Here is a 15,965-nt window from a genome sequence, read left to right as displayed (position 1 = left end):
CTCGGCAACAAGCTACTACAGTACAGCAAATCAGGCTCCGACTCAAACAGTCTACATTCTTTCAACTGTTAAGAGAAACAAATTAAAATGTTTGCAAAATGAATACAAGAAAGAAAATATTAAGTACGAAACAGTCAAACATTACATCCTGCACATATTTATGTATCAGGGGAGTCAAACGAACTTTACATCTGAATCCCTGCGACACGTTTTTACAGGTATAATTTGACAACATCCTCTAATCTAATGTTCGTTCACATTTAAGATATTAACAAACTACAAACTGCACATCTAGAGCTTCATAACAGTGCACTACACAGAAAGCTAATATCAACCTGTATGGAAGTTTGTTTGATATTTTGTCCACCTGAAAAAATAAATGAAAATAACTGAATCGGCTGGTCTTCAGTGGCTTTACAGTCCTGACATTATTATTCAAAACTTTTTATTGATTTTACAACCAGTATTGTAGACAATAAAAGTTGTCAAGTGAAAGTTTTTCTGCCAAAAATACACAAATATTTTTTTCCATTCTTAGAATCTTTACCTTTGGTAAATGTCTCTGTTCTAATATTAGCTCAACATTGTTTTCTTTTAACAATTTAGTAGCGTCGGCTTCTACGTGCTCATTCTTACAACAGAACAATAATGATTCATTATCACAGAGCTTGAGAGCTCACAGAGTTGTTTCCTACAGAGTAATCCACTATCTTTAACAGAGGACAAAGAAATGTATCGTAGTGTCATATACAGATTTTTATATAAATTACAGGGTTCATACAGGTGCTGGAAATCCTTGAAAACACTGCCAGACTGAATTACTTAATTAACTTTTTAGCTACAGAAATAAAATACGATATTTGCTGAGATAAATTGTACAGGAAGATAATGATTAATCATGAATCGATTAATTGTCAAATAAAAATTTAAGTGATTAAACAAAGCATTCGCTGGATAAGGACACGTAAAATTAAACTTGAAATGGGAAAAACGTGAAGGAAAATGCACAAAATTCACAACCCTAATAGGAGGCCAAGTCTACAGACAGGCAGGTGACACATTTTGAAACAAAACTTTGTTGTCTTTTCCTTTAATTTGTCGCTTGTCTACATAATTCGACCTCAAAACATAATAATTCTGGTTGATAACTGGCTGCCAACTGGCAAATGCAGCTCCAGCCCACACCTTGTATTTTCTGCCTTCATGCCTTTTATACTCAAAATAAGACTGTGAAGTGTGTGTGCAAACATGCAGAATTAACTGCATTTAGTTACATATAAATATCCTACGTGCTACGTTTACAATTCAGAGGCTGTGACACAAGCAAGTGTATCAAAGCATCCAGTTAAATCAGATATCTGCATATTAAGTGAGCAATTAACCACCTACACAAGGTAGATTAAAGAAATGCAGTTTCATTGGCTAATAAACACATTTTTTATGCAGACGTGTTGACACTGCAGGTGCTGTGGATTCTCCTCGTCTTTGATCCTCGTATTCAGTGAACATTACCTGCAGCATGAACAATGACCACAGTTTCTTTCTTCTCTTTCTTCCTCCTCCTCCTCCTCCTCCTCCTTCCTCAGCCCCGCAGAGGCAGAAACTTTGAGAGCAGCACCTTTCAGCCAACTTCAAAAGACTCGCCGACGTCTTTCATGGAGAATAACGGCGAGGCTGAACCCCTCTGAATCCTCAGAGCCGCAGAAGGTTAAATGAAAGTGACACGGCCGCCTTTTCTTTATCGAGGACAAAGTCTGTCGGTAAAAGGACGACAGAAAAGACAGGCTAGAAATTAAAGGTTTAATGAATTTCACCACATGAATAATATATAATAATTAATGTGTCATTTGGTGTTATACTATTTATATTTCAAATTAGTTAGGTGAAGGTGTTTGGTTCATTTTTCATGATTTGTCAAAAATAGACAAGCAGACCTTCCCTGACAGGTTAATTACCACCTTCTGTTTTCTCACTGTTGTCGGACATCTTCTCTCAACATCCTCTTTTCCTGTAACAAGCTAATTAGAACATTTTATTGAATAATGATTTATTTTGTATTATTTATGTAAAATTGAGTTTTGGCTGTTGCAAACTATTCTAATTCATTTCCCAGTCCCAAAACCGCAGACGCCGGCTGCTAATGAGCTAACATTTTTTAATTACAGAGCTAATGTTATCAATCTCCCCTAAAAGAGATGCTAGCAGCCCTGAAAGAAAGAACAAAAAAGAAATCAAAGAATAATCCGATGTTCTCTCAGTTGGGTGATTTTAATGTGCGCGTGGCTCTGCGCTTATCAGTGCCGCTGACTTTATCTTCTATGAGTAATGTAATTAATCAGACATATATCAAGATGTTTATATGGATTATGGCAGTAAAGCTTTTGTATTTGGTGTCAGATCAGATCAGCGATCCTCAAGAACCTGCTGCGCTGGAGCACATACATTTTATCTGACTGGAAACACACCCCCTACCATCCAGTAAGCCATCGATGAAACTGAAGAAGGAGACAGAGACATCACATCACTATAGAACATCGTATGCTCTGTTTGGTGCCCGACTTTGATGCCAGCGCTTTTGAATCGTACACTAAAACCCGGCGTTTCAGTGTTGTGTGACCTTTGATGAAGAAATGTGTCTAAACAAAAAGAAAAAATGAAAGAACACACATCGGAGAATAACATTCTGACTGATTTTCCATAATGTACGCATTTGTTTATTTGCTTGTGGTCTCCAAAGAGCATGAATGACGTTGCATCTCCCATAATCTTCAATAGAACTGACACTAAATTCTGCAGCATAGAATCTTCTATAGTGATGTGATGATCCTTCTTTCATATTTATTTTCCTCATAACATGTCAAACTCAAGGCTCACTTGCCAGATCAGGCACAATTTTTTATTTTTTCTTCTATTAATAGCATATAGGCTACTGGGTCATTTCAGTCCAGTGATGAAATGCTCACAAAACCTAAACAATAGATTCAATTTTTGTGACTTTTTAAGGATGAGTGCGGGTCGAAGACATATTTAAAATATAAAATATAAGCAACTGTAGTCTGTTACGGATACAGTTAAAATTGGTGGTATTCTGAAGACAGTCACTGCCTTTAAAATACAGATTACTTGAAGGGATTACTTTACATTGTAAAAACAAAAGTAAATTCAAAGGCAACTCTCTTCACTAACTTTCTGAGATTTGAATCAAACTCTTTTGAAATAAACTTTGAGACTTTGTTGAGATGTTCATTAAAGTGAGAGTGAATGATGCTTTAAATCAGTGTTTCTCAACTGAGAAAATATTGAGCTCTCCAGGTACCACCTTATTGTTTTGCACTGGAGCTTCTTCAGTAGCTACTAGCACTTGCGCTTGGTTCACTGTCGTCCACTTCCTTTTCAACTCGGCCACTCTAGTAGTAATAGTTCCTGTTGAAGCCATGATTGCAGTGTTTTTGAAGCATTAATTTTCAGTCTCTTCATCATACCTGTGCTTATTATCCTGCCATCACACTTTACTCATAACTACCAGATGGATGGCGTACACTACATGCACGATCATGACTACACAGCAAAGATTTCAGTGATCTGATATCTTGTATTGTGTATTTTGTAGTATTTTGATAGTATTAGGTTTTTAAATTAATTTATTTCATTAAAAAACAGACATCCGTCCATGTACCACCAGAGGGAGCTCACGTACCACCAGTGGTACACGTACCACAGTTTGAGAATCTGTGGTTTAAATGGTAATTTAACTATTTAATTTTAAAACACCCAAATAACAACGTAAAGAATTAAGCTTATTTATTTCAACAAAAATTTATAGGTTGGTAAACCTTGTTTTAGTTTGTTTCCAAACATAAGCAAAATTAAATAAAATAAGTTTTCTCATCTTTTTAAAAGTACACCTGCACCTGCCACACAGCAGACGAGGAGATTTTTGTACAACCAGAAACATCAGGTGTTAAAGGGTTAACCCCGCCGGTTCAGCACCATGGACAGACCCAGCTGTGACTGAACCAACATCTGCAGGGAGAGTGAGATGTTCTGAGTCCACTGGGACATTTTTTTGGACTACTACTGAGGTTCTTAAACAATACTGTTCACATTTTTTCAAGTCAGACATTTAAATAACTTTTTTTTTCATATCTGTTTATTAGTGTTTGGACTTATACATTCATTTTTTATTTTACAAAATAAAAAGTTTTCCCTAAAATTAAGTCGTAGAATTGTTTGTTTTGACTGATAAGCAGTCCAAAATAAAAATGCATTGCATTTACAATGATATAGAAATTAATATAAACTAGCAGATGGTCATTTTTGAGAAGATGGTTGGTGAATGTGACTAATTAATTTGCTGTCAATTGTCTGATAACGTTAGACTATTAATTAGATTAATCACTTTGGTGCTAAATTGCATTATTGTCTATCTAGTGAACCATCTGTCCATCCAGTCTGGCCTTCAGTGTCTTTGATGCTTTCTTTTTTTCCCCTAAAAATAACTTCATACATGCAGCATGGCTGCTTCCACATGTAGAATCCATAATAATGACTTTTTTAATCAACATTGCAAATTAAACAAGTAAACATAAACATCACCCACAACAGCGAAGAGAGAAAAAAAAGAGACTGAAATACTTTTTGCTTGCTGTGATCATTCTGCTGTTCAAATGAACCACTGAAAAATTCCTTTCTAATCCACTTCCATGTAGGACAAAGTCCACAGCGTTCCCTCTGTGCAAAAATGTATTCCAAACTTTATCTGGAGTTAATATGAATCAGTGGTCTGAATTAATTAAATTAGATCGATACCTTCCAAACTTTTTTAAAACAAACTTCCCCCTTTGACTTTCCCTGCAGTGGAAGAATAAAAACACAAGAGGGAATCTGACATGAAAAAGACCTTAACTTTAGAAGATATCCGTTTGATTTGACTAACTCAGACGACTGAAGCCTTCAGCTCAGAATATTAAAAGCTCGGGACTGTAGATGAAAGGCAGAGGTACAGACTCAGAGACCTTCCTCACCTTCGTCAAAGTGCTCAGAAGTCCCTCCGTTATTGAACATGAAGTAAAGCGGATTGTCATTGTAGTGCTGGGAGTAACTGCAGCAGTTCAATAAGGAGAGACTCGGGGAGTGATCAAGTGTGCTCATAATGAAAATGTGAATGTGAGGAGTCTTTGGCGATTAGACCCCATCATGACGTCATCTTATGGGGGCAGTAATGTAATGGTTGTACAGAACCAACTCCCCGAAGAATGATTTGACCAAAATGAAAACTGACAGCGGCGTAGAGGACGGTTTTAAACTTTGACAGCAACGAGATGATTGGCTCATGGAGATGGTGGCAGAATACGATTTGTATATTATAAGGTTCTCTTTTCAACTGAAAGTGTGAAACGCCCAAGGTGAGCTGATGGAGCTGGAAGAGGGAAAAAAGAGGAAGAGAGACTGTAAATAATGAGAATGAACAGAATCAGTATCTGATTGAACTTCGGTAGCCCAGTTCTGTAACAAGCGCATTAACAGAAAATAATGAGGAAAAATACTGCAGGCCAATTTATCCAGAGGTTCAACGACAGGGTGCTTTGTATTAGATGTTGCTGTGTATATTAGGCCACTAAAGTGGTGCCAGATCAGGGTGTACCTGTTTGCAATAGGCTGATTACCTAATTCCCGGTACTGCGGCTTGTACCGTTGTCTGGGGTTGTGCCCATTTGGAGCTGATGCTGTCAAGAGCAGCTCATCCAATCAACTTCACACTTGAAACTGCACTCCCTTGGATCCTCAACAATACATCTTCCAAGTATGAAGTTGGTCAAGTGAACAGTTCTTGAGATATGCAAAGGACAGTGATACACACAAACACATGAAGACAGAGATTCCTTCCTTTATAGTTAGATGATGCTGCACCTCCTACTGGCTAAATGGCACCAAATCTGTCAAGGTCACTCAGACACCATGTCTGCTCATGTCCACCAAATGTGGTTTTAATAGCAGAAAACATTTGGGGGATATGACAGTTTTTGTCATATGAGCCCTCACCACAGTATTAGAGCAAACTTTAAGAGCCAGTAACAGAAAAACCATACATAACATCAATAATACATTAAAAATACATTTCTGGCTTGGTCCAGAGATATTCTGTACCATTTTTGGTGGTGAGAAATAAACCCCACAGAAATTCAAATGGTGGAAGATTGTGCTAGATGCAAATGGGCGTGGTTTAAATTGACAGATTCCCTAAGAATCCAGAGGAAAACTAAATTTTGTTTTGTAGAATTTTGTTACAGGCAAAAATTACATTTTGTTGCACCACCATCTGGCCAAACTGCACCAAATTCGACATTGCACTAACTTGGGTCCTCTGCAATACACCGGCCAAGTGTGAAGTCGATCGGATCAGCAGTTGTTAAGCAAATTGAGGAACAAATGTCAAAAAAAGTCTGCAGTGAAAACAAAGAGACTTGTTAAATTCAAGTGACAGTGAAAACAGAAGATGGCTCTCTGGAAGAAAAAAAACTAAAGTGACACAAAGATACCAGGAAAAACATTTATTTATTATTTTTGAAACAGGTTTATTCGTTCAGTCGTCTAAAAACATCTCTGCTGGCTTTTTGTTGTGTCTGAAGGTATTTCTCTTCAGTTTTCTTGTTTCAGACACATGACTCACAGCCGTCATTTAAAAGTTCATCTTCAAGTGGTTGCCCTCAAACTTAACAACTAAACATCTCACTTTGTAAGAGAGATTAAACAGACATACAATAATATAAACTCATGTAAGCTCAATATATCAAATAAAATACCAAAAAAAAAATTTGCTGCATTTGCACAGCTTCTCAAAAAAAAGAAAATAAAGAATCCTACCTTCCTCTTCCTGACATGACAAGTGTATTATGTCTCTTGTAAAACCACTGTGCACCTCAATATGCAATAATGAGCCAAAGTAAAGTTCACTTTGCCCTAAACCCAACAAAACTGAGGTGGTTTTGTTGCCGGGTCTGGCTCCTGGCAGCCCGAGGCTGACCCTCCGTAACCCAAGAAGCTGGATTTATTCTCTCCTCCTCCTGTCTGTCCCTGCAGCTCCGTCTTCCTTCCTCTCCTGCTCCTTCTCATCTCCGCTGCTCTTTGATTGGCCAGGACAGTTTCTCCCCCGTCAGCTGGATGAGCTGTTGGCTCAGACTCAAGAGTCTGGGACCTGTCACTGACCTCGCTTCTTCCATCAACCCCCTCCCCCTGCCTATTTATCTCCCCCGAGGCACTTGCAGGTGAGAGGCAGACTTCCCGGCATCCCCTTGGCTGAACCTGCTCGACCCAGCTCTCACCTGCACATGCATTATTAATGATTAGTTGACAGGAAGCAGTCACAGCCCGCGCCGAGTCCTCATCCCGCGTGGATGCTCAACCACAGCTATAACTGTAGCTACTCTGTAAAAAATTACATTTACCCCGTAAGTCCTGAAATCTTTCTTAATTAAAGTCATAAAAAATAACAATAATAGTGATCATCCAATGAGTTGGGATTATTTTTTTACAGGCATAAACCTGGGGGAGCTCATGCTATAGTCTGTTGTGTAAAATACAGGTTTACTTTTCTTTTTCATTGTTGCTAAACCTGCTAAAAATAGGTAATTGACCCTTTACCCTCTGTGTTCAGTTCTCAGTATTTTTGTAGCTTCTAACTGAATCTCTGTAGCTTAAAGTTTAGTTTATCTCCTGTGTTGCTGTTTGTTCTTTCAAGTATCTTCTTTTACTGTTTTTACTGATTCAACCACCACAACAGGGCCCAAAGTTGCTAATTAGACTCTTTCATTTTGTGGCTCCCAATGTTTGTAGAGCTACCGAACTCTGTTCAATCAGCAGAGTCCGTCTCAGTCTTTGAGAAAAGACTGGAGTCCCAGGTCTTACGTGAACACTTTTGCACTTTGCACTTGATGCTTTGAAAAAATAAAGCAAAACAAAACAATCCAATGCATCATATGCACTCTATGCACTTACTAATGTTGTTCTCTCCTGACTAGATCCTTGCTTCTGTTGAATCAGCGCTCAGATGTACTTTGGATGCTTTTACTTCAGCTGTATGGGAGTCGTGTTAAGTTACTGCTGATGAAAACATTTCCTGATTTGGCTACTTCATAATAGAAGCTTTTAGATAACAAAATAAAAGGGGGCTTTTACTGTGAAGAATTTATAGGAAATAAAATGTTTATCCTCTATTTTACAGCTGCTATATTACTTTACTATTATTAATACAGACCATCTAACAGGTGCAAATTCTGTTGTGTTCTGCCTCCATGGAAAATCAGCAGGTCCAGCACCCAGGTGTCATATTTACTTCACTGCTGATTGGACCTGGAGCTGATAAATACCTGTGACTACTGCAGAGTCACCTGAGAATGAATGCAGACTGTACACTTTCCTATTGAAGGCAAAAGACAGATGTTTGTAGATGTCAATGGGGTTTACTTTGTCCAGTGTAAAAGGGGCCTGAGTGTCTAAGCTGGAGCTACTGTTCAACTACTGCAGTTCGGTGAACCCAGGAAGCTTAGTTACAACACCAGTACACTATACTATACATTTTAAAGAAAACTGAGACCATGAATACATTTTCTTCAAAACATTGCTTATCCCTGCTGGTTGCATCTGGCAGTTACAGTGGCATTGCAGGAGGTGCTTCACCATCTTTTGCCGGCAGAGATCTGCACTTTACTGAGTAAGCTCTTTCAGTTTCAACTGTTTTTAAAAAACAATTCTTGATGATAATGCATCATCCTCCTCATTTCCTCCTGTCTCAGGACCAAAGGTAATATATATATTTAAAATTATTTGTAAAAAATAAGATTCAAAGAAGAACAGTGTGCCTAAAAATAGCATGTTCTAACATTAAGAAGTTACAATACAGGCTGCTTGAAATGGATTTTACTTGTAAACTGTGATGTTATTGTTCTTCTGCTTGATTTGCAGCTGTGGAGACACAACACCGGGCTTTTCACACCATCTATCATTATCCCCACTCTACGTCAGGACTGAGGAGACAAATTAGTTCATGAAAGTAATATAAATCATCTTTAGATGCAAAGCGGCAATTAAATTTGAGGATGCATCATTATGTCATGTTAATCAGAAAGCACAAGTGAATGGGATGGGTTTTTTTTTTGGCTGATCCTTTAGAAAACTTGTTTAAATTTAACATTTGCATTTTGTTCATGTACTCAGGAATCAGGCACAGATATAATGACACACTTGTATTGTGCGTCAGTCTAACTGCTCTTCTTACATTCATAGTTTCTGTCTGGTATAGTGAAGATAATAAAAAACAGAATAAGTATACAAGGCTGAATATGAGCCTGAATGATTTAAGGGGAGACACTTTAGGTGAATTGGATAAACATTTTAACTCATCGATGTGGCAATGACACTTCTTGAAGTTGATTACTTTATTTTTTGTATTAAAAATTCTCTCCTTTTTTGTTTAAATATGGAAATAAGGTATTATCTAATTAACTGTGTGCTAATGCATAAATAAAATTTCCTTTTCCTTTTTCAATAAATTCCAGAACTGAATTTTGAACACTGGATAAAGCCAGGTTCAGAATTCATCTTTCATTTTGCTGAGTCAAAGGATTTTGCAGAGGGGATTTCATATATCTATTTTATTACTCCATAAAGTAGAAGACCCTGTCAACAGCCATCAAAAGAATAATTTTTCACCTTGTTTTCAGAAATAAAATGTTCTATAAATCATTAGGCTATGAATGTTATATGAACTAACCCATCTGAGTATAGACAGGTATGAAACTGGACAGTTTGGTCTTGAAGTGAAGATTTCTGACTCGGGGGATGAAAAAAAAAGCTAATTTTGAGGGAGCAGCCTTTAAATAAACCACAACATCAGTTTTGACTTCATGGTAACTTTAGAGTGTCCTAAAGGATAGATAGCTTTAGTTTACCTGTTGCTAAAGTAGCTAACCATAAAATTATATAGCTGTCGTTAGCAGGAAATGGAACTGGGCTCAGCAGCCTCCCAGTGATCATGACCGGGACAAACAGCCTCAGACTGACAGGGAATGCAGCACTGAGGTCATTTACAGAGCACCCCAATGGAAAGATAGCTTTGCTTGTTGCTAAAGTGACTTAGCTAACTGTTATCTGCTCCTGGCTCGGTTATGCCCTGACTCAACCCCGGGGTGTCAGGGGCCAAACGTGGCAAGAGAACCACCTCAGTCCTGCATTCCCTGTCATTAAACTGGCCTCCATTGGTCTCTGAGGCTTTCTTCGTCCTGCTCCGGCCATGTTGCTGCTCAGTTCAGAAAGAATCAGTGAATAGCTCTCCCTATCGTAAAAACTCTCCCCTTCCTACAACTGTGGATCGCTTTAGCTGCTGGCAGGACAGCATAATGCACATTCAGCACTATTGGCCAGTGTAAATGTCAATCAGTGTTTGCATGAAGTCCCTCCCATAGCTGCCTGTTTTAGCACCAGCATCCCAGACCAAAACAAATGTGCTGCATTTACTCAAAAAAGTTTGTGAGAGAAAGTGTCATCTGATCTGAGTTTTGTGAGCAGCGTGTGTTCAAACCGTCCAATCAGACCGTGCTGATCAAATATAGATTACGATTATTTTACTACATTGTCTATTTCTCACTTAAAATGATTTTTAGAAACATATTTTAGTGACCATTTAGTGGTAAAACAAGAAAGTTTGCAACCAGGCAGCTGCCATTTTGGAATCGCAGGCCTACAAAAAGATCTTGCAAGAGTCATCATTTGAAACCAAAGTATGATCTTTCCCTGTTTTCTGTCTCTAAACCTACCCAGATTTAGAGAAACCATTGTCACATTCAAAAACTTAATTAGTAATAATAGTTATGTAATTAGTAATGTGTGCAATGCAGAAGAATCTTGTGGGAGTTGCACAAATCTAGGGTTCCCTTTTAGACACTATTGTTTCCAATGGAGAGTCTAAAAACTCAGCTCAATCTAATCAATCAGTCAATCAAAACTGTCAAACTAAGCAGCGTTGATCAAAAAAACAGCCCCTTGCCTTTCACTGATATATTTTTTTTACAGTGTAAGAGTCTCAGCTCTGGATAAAAGAGCGCCTCTTCTGTTTCCCTGGAGGTTCTCCGGTTTAAGTTTCCAAGCCCTAAGCGGATTACCCTGCTAATTAACCTTTCAATGAGCCTAAAATTTAAAAAATGACTGGAGGTTTTATGAATCGATTTGCACAGGCTCAAAAAGTGGAAGAGAGGCTGAGGATGAAAGAGTCTGAGGGGGCAGAAAGGTGAATAGACTCTCACTGTGATCAACAGCAGAATCCACTGATTAAAACTCAGTGTGTTTATTGTATATCAGACATCAAACACTCAGAGAAATGTTACATCTAGTGCCAAATTTAGGCTTTTGTGTCTCCTTAAAGAGGAAAAAAAAAGTCAGAGGGTCAGGTTTTAAGAATGGCTTAATTTTTATGACGCAGCATGAGAATATCCAGAGGTAATGTTACTATCACTTATTTAACAGACTTAAAGGATAAAAATCACCTCAGTTCACAGACTCACTGTGTCTCTGAGGTCAGATGATGAACAGGATTACTTTTAATGTGCTGAAATCACAAAGAGGTTTGTTTAAAAACAGTTCAAATGATACCAGGTTTTTATTATATGGGTATTGGTAGGACTCTGTTGACATGGCGTTGTTCAATACTTGATTCTGATTGGTCAATTATAGCATTTTAAGGCCTGTTATTTCTGTATAGCAGACCTTAAAAGGTCATTGCTATGAAGAACAGACCGTTGCTATGGACACAATTCTAATCATAGACTCTGGAGGAGAAATATAATAATTTTTATATCCATATAATGATTTTTAAATTAATATTTTGTATAAAAGGGTGGATCTTTTTGTAAGTAACCATACAATAAGTGTGTAATAACCATGTAATAACCTAAAGGATGATTCAAGCTCTGCATCATTCTTGTTTATGTAAAGCCCTGGACTCATCTGATGCTCCAAAATCGAAACAAGTTCAGAGTGCGAGCGTCAAGGCAGTTTGACGTGTGTCAAGATGCTTTCAGTGCATGTTCTGTCATTTAGAACAATTGTTGTACTTCAAAATGCGAGCATCAGATGCCTTTAGTGCGTTTTGGCCTTAACGGATAATGTATAGTGAGCAGGTCGTTATTGTGAAATAAATCCCGTTGGGATGATGCAGGACCCCAATACGAAGCAGAGGGGTCTTTAAAAAAATACAAAAACGGCACACAGTAGTGTGACACAAAACATCAATTTAAAAATGAATTCATGGTTTTATTTTGCTATAGTGACCTGCTAATTGTGTCCATAGCAAGAGTTTGTTCTTCATAACAATGGTCGGTTATACATAGCAATGGTCTGCTATAAAGAAATAACAGTAATTAAACAATCAGAGTTGAGTATTTAACAAAGCCATGTAATAATTTACAATAATGACCTGCTCACTGTACATTATCCCGTACATATTAGTAATGGTCCACCCCATTATTTAAGTAATATCACACAGGAGGGAGTGCTGTTGTACTGAATATTGGCATTCATTCCAAAGATAATCACGGTCGTGTTGATGTTTAGTACAGCAGCAGTGCTGTTTATTAGCTAACAGAAATAAGCAACAACAGTTTATGATTTCTCTGTTTATTTACTCTGGCTAAACAAATAGTTCCACCACAGAACTGGTCTGTTGCCAAGCAACACAAGCATTTTCCTGCACAGGTCTACACATTACCACACTAAATCTCTGCTTTAGCTGTCTGGATAGATCCATAAAACTGCCTCCAGACTGTATTCAGCTCACTCTTCTTAACACACTGAATGCCCATGTTTAAATTTTTGAGACTAGTCAGGAATGCATCTTTTCACTGGCTACATCTGCAGTGCAGGTACAGCAAACAGATGTGTGAGTCACAGGCAAAGGAAGATGGAGAGCTTTAGTTTTGGGATTGTGTTGGAATTTGTCTTCAGTTTTTTTGGACCCAACACATCACCCCGTGATCACCAGGGAGTCAGTTTAGGTCAACAAGCTCAGATCACTCTTTTATTGACTTGTATGATTTCCCTGTCAGTCTCTCTGCTATTTCACTCTCTCTTATCAGATACGATCAAAGTAAGCAGGTGACTGGACAAAACAGGTTAATAATAAAAAGACCTCAAAACCAAACTTTCCTGTACATTAGTAGTTTAATAGACTCTTTATGACTCATTTCTGTATTGTAATGTTTGTAACAGTTATTGGAACTGTAAAACGGAGTGATACAGTACTGTTATACTTCATATCAGCACTCATAAATGGCCTCTTGCCCAATCAAATTACTTGGTTAGAACTATGGAGTACTGAAAATCTGTACTCAAGTACAAGTACTGTATTTCTAAAATAATACCCAATTACAAGTAAAAGTACTGGTATTGGTTGCAAAAACTACTCAGAGTATTAGTTACTTTTAATCGTTGATGTCAGTCAGCTCTCTGAACTAGGGTTGCAAATTTTGTGCATTTTCTTGAACCAAAACACTAAGATTTGACTAATGATTAATAATTTATAAGATACAAAACATGTTTTTTTTCTCATTTTCAACAAATTGCTCTGTCAGACAAAACAATATCAAATGAGATGCAAATTACCGCCACATCTATTGATTAAATATCCATGAATACATTTTTAATTAGTTAAATTCTTAACAGGAATTAAGTGATTAGTGATTAACATCCTTACTCCAAATGTGTACTGCCACAGAGTTTTGTTTGTTTGTTTGTTTTGTTTTCATCCACATGTCCTGATTTTCATTGGTCCATTTATGATCAGACCACCTGACTGGCTACTAAAATGCAGATCAAATGTTTAGATATTAATTCAAATTGTACTCTACGCTGTGATACATCATAATTGGGTACTTGTAATGCATGCTTAAGTACAAATAAGTACAAGTAAAAGTACATACTTGAAAATCTACTCTTAAAAGGACAAATGCCCCAAAAAACTACTTAATTTGGGTACTTGTAATTAGTTACTTCCACCCCTGGTTTATATTTGTAGTTTGATCATTTTGAATATAATATATATATATAAATACAAAAATGAACAAACAGACAAATAAATATATGAATAAATAAATATATTTGTAAATAATTGTAGAACATAATCATTTCTATGTTTTTTTTCATTTATTTATTTCTTTGCATAATTGAATACCTGTATTTGTCTTTAATTAATCATGCTATTTTTTCTGTGTTTATTTATTCCTTTACTATGTAAATATTTTGGCCCTGATACATGCAAAACATTTCAACGAGAGAACAAATCCAAAGCCTGACAGAGCAGTCTTGCCTAATTAAGGCTGCTAAGCTTTGAGTGGATAAACAATCGACTACAAAGCAGTGAGCTGCTACATCCTGCTTTGTTTGCCGAATTACAGCCTGAAGTCTGAGACCCGAACGGAAACTCGCAGCGACCTCATCACAAACATCAGTTTACTGTTGACTCCTCTCAGAGACAGAGGCTTTTATTTTTGGGGATCACTGACTAGATCACTCCGAGTCAGGTTTATGCTGCTCACCCATCCTCAGGTCCACTGATAAACTCCCTGTAAACCGATGCTGGTACGTGGACTCATCTGACCTGACTTGACTGCATCGCATGTCATGCCAGAAGGGGTCTTTTATTTTGACAGGATCAGACTGGGACCTAAATACACTCAGGAAGTGCATACCTGCCAGTCTCCTGAACATTATGTATTATAGACCACAAATGCCAGTACGCTCTGGAGGGATTTTGATATGGAAGATTTCTTCTCCGTTGCCATGGCGACATGTATGCTCTGGGCTCCTGGGCTCTTTATTATCTTGTCTGTCTTCCTGCCTCATACGTCTGCCAGTGATTAACAGTAGATCAACAGTCCTGGCTGCAGTTTCACACAGTTGCGCTGGTGTGAAGATTTTGTGCAGAGGCACGGCCAGGGTGTCCTAAATCCATTCTACATACTACGTGGTAATTCTAACAGGATTTGTTATGTGTTCTCACTGGAAAGGTGACGAAATGAATTATACTGAAACCAGACAGCATGAATACCAAACAAAGGTCCACAGCCAGAATCAAAGCAGGCAACTGCGACACCCAAAATCTTCCGTTGCATGGTGGTTTGAAGTAAACAGAGCAGTTTGTCCCCTGCTCGTCCACCTGTGAACCTGCTGGATTCTCGGCTAATCAAAAACTTGCTCGTTTTTGATTATAATCTGTAAATTAAAGTGTCAATCCTAGTATTCTGGTGTACACTGGAACTTTGCCTTTTTATTTGCCTCCTATAACAGATTTTTCCAGAGTACAGTACACACACACAAACGCACATACACATCTGGAATACTGAGTGGTGTTGAGGCTCATCGGAGCCGGACTCTGGGGAGGCCAGCGTCAGCGATCTGGATGAGCTCCTGTAATGAAACAGACTTCCTGCCCGAGGCAAAACTTCTAATTCATCACTCTGTACTCAGCAGGATGTCTTCACGCACACCCTACACGCTCGACCTCATAAGACAGTCGAGGTAAAGACTTTATCACACCGGTCAGAAGTCTTCAATCCCCCACTGGTTTGGTGGTGTGTTCAGAATACGAAAGACGGTGTCCGACTGGTGTAAAGAGCCAAACGTTTGACTTGTTATTCATGCAGATCCACGTGTCAGATGCAATAATCTGGGGCAGGATTTCAAATAATCCCAGTAGTTTAACACTGAGATGATTAATGTGAGGCCTGACTCCACTGCTGGACCACCAGGACTTTAACAAACTGCTTTCTGTCAGTTTTAGAACAGATTTAATTTCTGTTTAAGGTTGGAGGTTCGGTTCAGGCCAACACCTTTTCATTCCCAACTCATCAAATACAGCAGCATGATCTTTACGCTTCAAACTAGGATGTTGTACGTGGCTACCTGTGTAAGCATCAGTT

This window comes from Lutjanus erythropterus, chromosome 8, assembly GCF_056507025.1.
Source record: "Lutjanus erythropterus isolate fLutEry1 chromosome 8, fLutEry1.hap2, whole genome shotgun sequence".
In the NCBI taxonomy this organism is placed as follows: domain Eukaryota; kingdom Metazoa; phylum Chordata; class Actinopteri; order Lutjaniformes; family Lutjanidae; genus Lutjanus; species Lutjanus erythropterus.
This window is presented reverse-complemented; position numbering follows the sequence as displayed.